Raw genomic sequence first — 10,650 nt, 5'->3', positions numbered from 1 at the left:
TGAAAGGATCAAATCAAAGGCAACCTTATGGCGCTCAGTTGTCCCATCTACCTCCTGAGATAACAGCAAAGAGTCTCCCATCTAGGGAGAAATGGCCCTCAGCAGATTTCCACCTCTGCTGGCATCTTGACCTTGAACGTCTAAAGTTATGAAAAAGAGTTTCTGTTCACTTTGAGCCACCGGTCTGTGGTGATGTAATGGATGGAGACAGTGGCTTAGGCAGGGAGGAAGGGATCCTAAATGGCTGGATTGACTATACCTTTCCGCAGTAACACCAATAGGAGTTGTTGCTAAACTGAAAATGGGGATAAAGATCAGAGTCTTCTCTGGGAAGGAAACAAGGATAAACTAAGATTTATCAGTGATCTGATCTCTCAGTGTGCATGACACTTTCCCAAGAATTATGTCATTTCATGTCTCAAAGACCTCACTTCACTTCTCAAATTGTGATGGTCAGAGGAATATCATCAAAACTCCCCCGGAGCCTGTTGAAAAGAGGCTCTCAGGCCCACTCCAAGCCCCACGATCCACACTATCTACCTGGCTGCTTATTTTTTGGAAAGATGATGGTAAAAGTATTAATGTTGAAATAATGATGATGATGATGACCATACTATTGATACGACCACCTGCACAAGCTAAATCATTTTCTCCAAGTCACACTGTCACTATTCAGAAATTACACAAACCAGTGCTGGTTCCGTGCATCCATGTTTCTTAAATAGAAGGGCCTAGAGGGCTTATTGCCTGAACTCAGTCCATGCAGAATAGCTTTCTTCAGAAACATTAGAGTTCATTCAGAGTTATGATTTAGGAATGAAAGAATATGCTTTTGAAAAGGAGACCAAATTCATCTAGACCATGAAGTCGATAAAATTTAGATGAGAAAATAATAAAAAAAAAAGAATTGCAAAGAGTTCTCTCTCTCTCTCTCTCACTCTCTCTCTCTCTGTCTCTGTCTCTGTCTCTGTCTCTCTTTCTCTCTCTCTCTGCATGTGTGTGTGTGTTCGTGCGTGTGTGTGTGTGCATGTGTGTGCACTAGGGAGAGGAGAACCACATGGAACAAAGGCCATCCTCCCTCTGACACTGATAAATCATTCTCCCCATCACATTCTGCCCACAGACATATTGATCGTGAGCTAATCAAGTAGAAAGAGTCATTGGGGGAAAAAAATAACAGGCTTAAAAAAATAAATTCCCTTTCACGCAACTACTGTTCTGTGCCAGCTGAGGGCAATTTTCCCCAGGGCTAGGTGGACACGCTGGGTGGGAAAGGTGGGCGGGGTGGGACGCCGGGTGGGAAAGGTACCACGAGGATGCGGAAGACAAAGCCTGCTGGAGCAGACCTGGTACACACCCCTGTTTGTTTTGCAGCCTGCATTTCAGCCTGGATCAGGGTAACATCTGGGCTCCGCACAGGCCTGATTTAATAATGTGTTGGGAACTGGCATTTGCTTCAGTCCCCCAGCAGCAGTAAATAGTGTTGGGAAGACGTGTACCAGACCTAATTTGCCCCCTTCTTTTACCGAGAGAGCCACATTAATATTTAATAGAAGAAAAATAATTCATGCAGATTTGAAAGCAAAACCCATGAAAAAGGCACATTAAAAAATCTGGGGAGAGGGAGACGGAACAGGTTTGTTTCAGGAAGGCTCCATTTGCCCCACTAAATGAACTAGACCTCGTGATTTATTCGCATGGAGGCAACCTAGGCAAATTTCGCCCACCTGTCTCCTCCTGTGTTTTGGTTCCATGGCCATAAACATCTCCTGAGTTTCCGCCCAGGCCATGTTTATGCCTCCTCAATCTGTTGACGGAAACTCAGCAGCAAAGCCGAGGCTAAGGATCCAGATGATAGGCAGAGAGTCGGTAGGAGCTGTGTCTACCTGTCTTACAGCTTCTCACTACTTTAGAGTCTGGGGTTGGGTCCCCGTGTTTGTTAACTAGAGAACAGGCATAAGAAGATCAGGTGCTTAGGGTTGGTCCTCTTAGAGGCATATTATATAGGGATACTAGCCTATGTGTTAAATGGCAGTGTTCTACCTAGCTAGATCCTAGAGAGTAAAATGTGTTTTTAGTGGGTCTTAGCTTCTCAGCTGCCTATTCTGCAGCTACTTGGTGGCTTGGGTCCTCCAACTGAGCTTCCAACCTAGATTTGGCATCCATAGAAAGAAAATCTATTCCTAGGCTTTTCCCACCCTCTCTATGGCCGTAAGTAACTACCAGTTGTATATTCTGTTGCTATAAGGGACTTGCCTAGGCCTGTTTGGGGATTCTGGCAGGGCAGCACAGCTACTTTTGACCCATCCTCTTGCCTTTCTTAGAGAAGGTAGTCCTCTTCCATTGAGCTCTGCAGCTTTAGGAGGGATACACATGGAACAGTGAAGGAGGAAGAGGACACCTGTATACCCAACCAGATCAGCCAGATCCACCCTGGCAATCCATGGGGTGACAGATGTCACAAGCAGTCAGATCCACCTCTTAGCCTTGTCATGGCTTCTTAAATGTACAGTTGTCCACTAATCTACCCTGTGTTCATCAACTCACTGGTACTCTAGTCAAGGAAACATGTACTTTTTTAACAAGGTTCCATCAGTGCCCATGCTGACCTTTGCTGATCAGATCACATGGTAAGACTTTGGGTCCCACATGGTCTCGATATCCTTTGAATTATACCATGGCCAGGTCTCTGACCCTGATTCCAGAAGCATGTTCTAAAATATGTTGCTGAGTCTCATCCAAGGTCCCCCATACTGTCTCTTCTCAACTCAAATCTTTTGTCAAAGGTGGTTCCATTCCTCTGCCACACCACTTCCTAGAAATTACCTTCAAAAAGCGGCTTTCAACCTGACATATGGTTACATATGCCTGTTATTCCAGCACATGAAAAATGAAGGGCAGGGGATCAAAAATCAAGGTCATGCTTGGCTATAGAGCAAGTTCAAGGATAGACTTGGTTGCAGGAGACCTGGACTCAAAAACAAACAAACAAACTGAGCTACAGATACCTCTTACTTCTACAGGCTAGAATTTCATTAAAGGCTAGAGAGAGCCTTACTTCATTCCTTGAGTCAATGAGCAAATTTTCTAGGCTAAGAGCAGAAACTAAGCCTCATGGGTACTGATGGTAGCCTGTTTTGTCCTTTCTCAAGTGGGCAGGAGAACCCACCATTCATTTCAGTACACCAGCAGCTTTTGATTTTTGTTTAGTTGATATTTAAGATTTGTTTTATTATTTTTGTGTGTATGTGTGTGTGTGTATGTGCATGCACACACCTGCACACACAAGGGGGTAAGGGGGGGCGTGCACTTACAGAGGTCAGAAGAGGGTATCTGTTCCCCTGAAGCTGGAGTTACAGCCAGTTGTGAGCCATTCGATGTGGGTGCTGAGGACTAAACCCCAGCTCTTTGGAAGAGCAGCAAGTACTCTAAACCACTAAGCTGAGCCATCCCCTCTAGCACCCAGGAGGTTTCCATGAGACCAATTTTACCCCATTTCCTATAAAAACAATTACAGGAAGGATTTCATGTTCAGGCCTGAGAACAAGATATCTCCTTTCTCTCTCTTTCCACAGGCCACCTTCCCTTAAAGACATAACTGAAACTGCAGCATGTTGGCGAGAAACGTTTAAATAATCGTAAGACAACAGGGTATTACAGGGTAAATGTGTGTCTGGGTTTTTTTTCATGTAAATAATGTAATTTCATGAGGAAGGGGCCTTGGACATACTTTTCCTATGAATAGGCCCACTATAAGCTGCACCTGACCAAGAATGATTTTCAAATTGTTCTTCCCAGGGCTTTCTACTTAGCAAATATTTCCGGGTACTAAATCACCATAAGCCACATTTTATGTCACTGTGAAATTGCTCAAGATAGGTTCTACCACCTGCATGGATTCTACATGGACAGTTTCTTAGCATGGATTTGCCTATTGAATGGCAGGTAATTCATTAGTTAGTTGCTTAGTAATTCATTATTTACATTTTAAATCTAAGGTGATGTTAATAGAAATGACTTAGGGATGTAAGGTAGAAATAAAATCCAGAATCCTCAATGGAGGTCTTTGCTGTTAAAGCAAACCTTATTTGAAGTTTACTTATTTTCTTAAAACTAACAAGAAAAAAAAATGTGCTTTCAGAATGGGCTGCTGTCCAGCCAGAGGCCCCATGGAACAATTTGCTGGGAGACTAGACCATCTCAGCTTATCTCTGCCTCTAAACAGATATTCAAAAGAGAGTTACAGATTCTCTAGGGCCCAATGTCAGCAGATAACCATGGAAATTAAGGATTAATTATCCCTTCCTGTGTTCTATACTATCAGATTTAATAGACATTGGAAATCCAGACATTGATAAAAACGACAGGATGTCGGGTCTAACATCTGCTCTCTGCACCCTGCAGGAATGCGTAGCATTAATATTTAATAAAAAATAATAGCCCTGATTTAGACTGACCAGCCATGTCACACTGTTCTTCCCGGACATTAATTTCAGATTGTATAGACTTACAAACCTTAAATACATATGTCTCTCCCATGAGCCTCACTCCCCAGCATTCACAGGAAGCTTGACATTTACCCCTGGTGGGCCACATACTTTCTAGTCACATGACATTCATCACTGCCTTCCGCTCAGTGAAGGCAGCTGCCACAGATTAGCAAGGGACCACACGAACCCCAAAAGAAGGACAACACATGAAAAGAACATAAGCTGTGTATTTTCAGGACTTTGCCTCACCAACTGTTCCTTGTTCTTACAGTTTTGAGTTCTGATTTAGGTAAGGCTGGTTTGTCTCTCAAGCCTTCTTTCTTATCTATATTCAAGTAAATATGGTGAGCCACAAATGATTCCAGTGGGCACCTGTCACCACGTGCCCCTTATTTTTTGTAGATCCACTTTAACAATTTCCCTTCAGCATCTACGATGCAATAGGAATGTTAAGCAAAGCCCATTGAGAAATAAATAAGTAAATAAAATTGGATAAATAATTAAAAAGGAAATAAGTTGTAGGGGATATGATATGAAAGTGGAATGGATCCAAACATTACATGAATGTATAATTGTTAAGTAAAATATTCAATGAAAATACTAAAAGAAATGAAGAACTCTCCTGAGAAGATACACTTTTCCCATGGTGCCATCACTTTCCCCTTTCTTTCTTTCCTGGAATTTATATGATCAGGCAAATTTAAGCTCAGTCTTACACCATTCCTAACCCTAGGGTTTTCCAGTGACATTCCCTACTTCCGGGAATGAGTGTAAATATTTTTCCCTTTCATAGCAGGCTCTGGCACAGTTATTTCTGCAGTAATTAACCTTACGCCTCTCTTGAATCAATCATATTTTCCAGAATCTCAAGTTGAAAGGGGTAGGGATAGACCTGCCAAGGTCTGCTCCTCTCTGAGAACAATAGCACACAGTTCCTTTCACATAAAGCCTGCCTGGGCCCAGTTATATTCCATTGCCATTGACAAGATGGAAGTTATAATAACTGCAGTTCATATATTGTTGGAAGAGTCTGAGTGGTGATTTGAGCTCCATTTCATTCCCTATCCTCATTCTGACCAACTGAACTCACACCTATAATAATCAGTATAAAGAATGACATGGTATCCATTTTATGAACTTCTAAAGAAATGTCAATCACCATCTACTCCCCGGTCAGCCTCTCTGATTAACTGGACAGGAAAGAATAGCTTGAATATAAGTTAGCAGGCTGTTTCCTCATCTTCCAATCTAATTTTTATGGCCTATTGATAAGGAGAGTCAGGTCTAGAGAAATCATTCTAGTCAAAGAACACAAAGATGCCTACGTGGTCTATGGATGGAATAAGATTCTAGGCCTTTTGCTTGTTTGTTGAAACAAGATCTTGCTGCATTACTCAGTCTAGCCTGGAACTCCCAGGCTCAAGAGACCCCTTCATCCCAGCCTCTTAAACAGTTGGTCCTACAAGGTCATGCCATCATACCTGGCTTTGATAAGGTTTGCATCTCTCACCCATTCATCAGCAGCAGAAGAATATCTACCCCAAATTCTAAAACATTAAAAGGCAGTAAAGGGTTTATCTCCTTGGATGACCAGAGACAGAGACTTTACATGCCAACATGTCCTGGACATGAGTACCATGTTCCGCTAAGAAGTTATCGTGAGTATGGTCTTCTAGATGTCAACATCCAATGACTGTTAAATGACCCTAACATTTGGAAAGCACTGGAGTGTGTTGGGGAAAGATCAAAGTGTCCACAGCCATATTTTCCTCTTCTCAGGAAGAGATGTCTCTTTCTCTATGTGAAAAATGTGAAGAGACAAGAGTCACATGATTTATTTGTTTGCTTGCTTGTTTATTCACTTATTTATTATGTATACAGTGCTCTGGCTACATGCCAGAAGAGGGCACCAGATCTCATTATCGATGGTTGTAAGCCACCATATGGGAGCTGGAAATTCAACTCAGGACCACCAAAATAGCAGCCGTCTCTCCAACCCCACTAATATCATATGACTAAAAAAATGCTACGATTCTGAATTACTGAAGTTTTGTCAAAGCCATTGTTAGAAAGGAAAGGACTAATGATTTGGTGACATAAGTCTGAAAAAAATCTCAAGAGAGAAGAAAGCAATCTTTGTATATTTAAAAGTCATTTTGAACCATAATACCTCTTACCTAGAAGAAGAAAGGGCCCCTGGAGAAGCCTCAGCCTGGGATGGACAGACAACTTCTTCCTTTCAACCTACCACTAGTGAAGACAAACCAAGCAAGAAATGGAATCCCAATTTATTCCCTGTTACTCAACAGAATAGTTAGGTGGTGTAGGAGGTCCTTCTGTCTGTGTGTTGCTTTCATTGGTTAATAAAGAAACTTCCTTGGCCCGGTGATAGGGCAGAACTTAGTTAGGTAGGCAGGGAAGATGGAATTGAATTCTGGGAGAAAGAAGGCAGAGTCACAGAGAGACAGACAAAACAATGCCTAGTGCATTAAGGTAGTTGTTTTAAGCATCTGAATTTTGACAAGTTTTTGAGACATCATTTAAAAGTTTTTTTTTCTTTTTCCCCAAGACATAGTATGCCTTCATGACCAAAACATTTTAATATCATTGACATAAAGACCTCAGGAAAGCTGGAAGTTCTTTGGAATCTCTGGCTACTCCTTTGGGCTATTCTAATGCTAACGTTTCCATTCTCTCTCTGTCTTAACTCATAGACATAAAGCGCTTAGATTTCATAGAGCTCCCTCTTGCTCTCTCTGCCTCTCCCCCATACTTCAACACAGTAGAAAATCCATCCCCAATTTTCCTAGACAGTAGAACAGTATACAGCTATTACCATAGTAAGGTATACCTATGTAGGTCTGTCACTATTTTTGCATTTGATAGGTTCTGAAGAGTTACTGGTAACATGGGCAAAATACAAGATATATTTTCTTTTTGGATAAGTCCTGTTTTCCCAGTGTCTAAAACTTTTTAATATCGATGTTTTCTCTCAGCTTCAGGTTGATATCTATTTTGTGTCAGTTTCTAAATTTTCAGACTCAAGTTTTGATACTTCAGCTTCTCTCCAGACACTAAAAGATTTTGGGAGACTGAAAATGGCCAGTGTTGGGTACTGTACAGATACATTTTGTATTTCATTAATAGTTTTATTTAATTCCACAACTGTGTGGTGAAGAAGGTAGAAGGATTAGTATCAAACTGAAGAGAAATAAATTTGAAGCAAACTGAGATATCAATGCAAGCAAAGAAAAAACAGGATTTGAATTTAGATTTCCTGAAGATCACCCTTAATCTAAAATGATGCATGTAACCAGCTCCACAAATCCCTGTAGGCAAGGCATGCCCCCAGGTCTTGTATAATTCTGACCTCAAACAAGAGGTGCTTGCAAGTCTCAGCACATTTGTGATGGCTACTCTTGGCTGTCAACTTGACACGCTTGAGAAGAAGGAACCTCAGCTGAGGAATTGCTTCCTCCAGAGTGGCCTGTGGAAATGTCTCTGGAACCCTCTCTTCACTGCTAATTGACAGAAGAGTGCCCACCCCACGATGGGCGCTGCAACTCCTGCGCAGAGAGGCCTGGACAGTTAAAGGAGGGAACTATGCAAGTCAGCAAGCAGCCTTCCCCCATGGTCTCTGCTTCAGTGTTTGCCCTTACTTCCGTCAATGATGCCTTTCCCCCATGCCTCGCTTTAAATATGCTATTTATCACAGCAACCAAAACCAAACTAGAACAACGCTGATCTTGAGTGACTCAGAGGTGACACCTGGGTGCCCAGCGGGAAAGAGGAGTCTCTTGGAAGAGACTTGAGACCAAACCTTTTTTGTAAATCAGCAAAAGCTGTGGGTGTCTGTGGAGGAGGGTAGTAAAGATTCAGCTGTCTCTTTTTCCCTTTCAGGGAAACCAGAAGTATGCTGTCCATAAGAAGGTTTTACCTCACATGTAAGGATTAGATGGAATAAGAAGAAAGCAAACTGTTCCTACAGTCCTGCCAATTAAATGTGCAAATCCTAGCAGTCCTTGCCAGTAGTAAGAGGAACGCGGATTCCTATGCTGTCCAGTGTTTGTCACCAACCAGACACGGAGTGATGTGAGCATTTTTCCTTTCCCATCAGCTCCAGATTTCATTCTTATAGCCTTCTCACTAAAGGTACAACAGGAACTTTCAGCCCATTCTTCAGAAGCACGAACATAAAGTCCAGGATTCTGTTGTTGTTGTTGTTGTTGTTGTTGTACTTAAATGCTGTGTTGCAGCTTTTCTTAACAGGCAATACCTGACACGAAACATGTCTGTTGTTATGCTCACTAACTTCCATTCTGATGCTTAATATTAAAAATTCTATTTTTGTATCACACACATGACAGGGAAATGAATAGCATCCATGCTGTTAATTTCAAGTTCCAAAGTAGAAATTAAAGTCAAGATGTTGATTGGCTTAAAATCTCCTCTCAGAGAGGATTACAGCCAGATATAAGAGGTTCCAAAAACAGAGAAGCCAAAGAATTTTCTTTCTGCCAAGTTCTCTTACTTTGTCTTTTGATCTCAATCAAGATCAGGGATTATTTCAGCTAAGTGTTACAAGAGATATCTGGTCTTTTGTCGATAAACAATGATTGTGGCTTTTCATTCCCCTTCCCTTTGTATGTTTAGTGATGCTGCCCCTTCCTCTGCAGCCTCTGCCCCTCACCAGCCTTCATGCAGTCCTCTGCCTATGTCTGGCCAGTTCCTTCTCTCTCTTCTCATAAATCAGGTGAGATCTTCAGAGACAAGGGGGTCAACCTAAGCATTTGAAGGAAAGGAATTTAAAAGACTTAGCTCACAGTGAAGTGCAGATGCTTATTAACTTCCAGTGTCTCTCAGTCATCAATGGCATTTTTAGAAGATGAAAATAGTTAGCCCTTATGCATCTGTATTGTTCACCTAACTGAAATTACGTGAAATAATATAAAAAATATTCAGCTTATAAGTTCATATTACTAAACAGAGTGTTTTCCTTGCTCAGAATAGCTTCTCTGGGACTATAAACCATGAGCTGATCATAGCATCTTTATACAAAGATTATTATCTCTTCCTTTCTCCTTTCTGGATTTAGATCTTCAACACACACACACACACACACACACACACACACACACACACTCATATATCAACAAACATACACACAAACATGCACACATACACCCACAAACATACATACAAATACACACACTCAAGCACACACACACACACACAGAACATGCAAGCACACACATACAACACAAACATACATACATACACACAAACACACAAGCACCCATACACAACAGTGACTAGAATGTAGACTTGGAGAAGCTGAGACCCTCAAGTTCTCCTTATTCAAACTGACTCATAGCCAGAGCTTATACACCTAAAAGGGCCTTTCAGAATGCTCTGGGTCCAGAAAGTTCCACATGTAAATTACCATAATGATAACTAACTGCCCCATAGAAAGAGAAAAAAGAAGATACAGCATAAATATTTTTCTTCAATAGGAAAAACAATAATAATCAGTAGATTACTATATAACATATAATAATCAAATAATCAATAGATTACAAAATATTTTAATGACTTTATTTTTTAAATTATAATTACAACATTTCCCCCTTCCCTTTCTTCTAACACCTCCAATGCACCCTCTTCTCAAAATCATAACCCTTTTTTCTTTCATTGTTCTTACATATATATTCTAAATACATAAATACAAATTTCTCAGTCATATATTGTTACCTGTATGTGTGTATGATCTCAGAGCTGGCCATTTGGTAATGGCTAACAAAATGAAAGTTCTCTTCACTGGCTAAGACTATTCCTCCCACTCTCAGCGTTCCCCTTGCCCATAGTTCTTGTTGGACTTGGGGAGCCTCTAAAGGCCTGCTTTCATGATAGCGTGTCCATTGGTGTCATTGTTGTTTCAGATTTTGTTTAGAGAAGCCATGTTGAGTGAAGTAGGAACCTTGGAGGAGAACCTACAATCACTAATTCACTAAACCATAGTGATTCCCAAATACATTCTAAGCATTTATCCGTATATTCAGATATGTGTGGTTCTCAACTCATCACCATAGAAACTTCTCTTTGCAACAGAGAAGAACCACTACAAAAACCCATAACCAAATGTAGATAGACACTATAAAGT

This window comes from Microtus ochrogaster, unplaced genomic scaffold (assembly GCF_000317375.1).
Source record: "Microtus ochrogaster isolate Prairie Vole_2 unplaced genomic scaffold, MicOch1.0 UNK9, whole genome shotgun sequence".
Taxonomy (NCBI): Eukaryota; Metazoa; Chordata; class Mammalia; order Rodentia; family Cricetidae; genus Microtus; species Microtus ochrogaster.
This window is presented reverse-complemented; position numbering follows the sequence as displayed.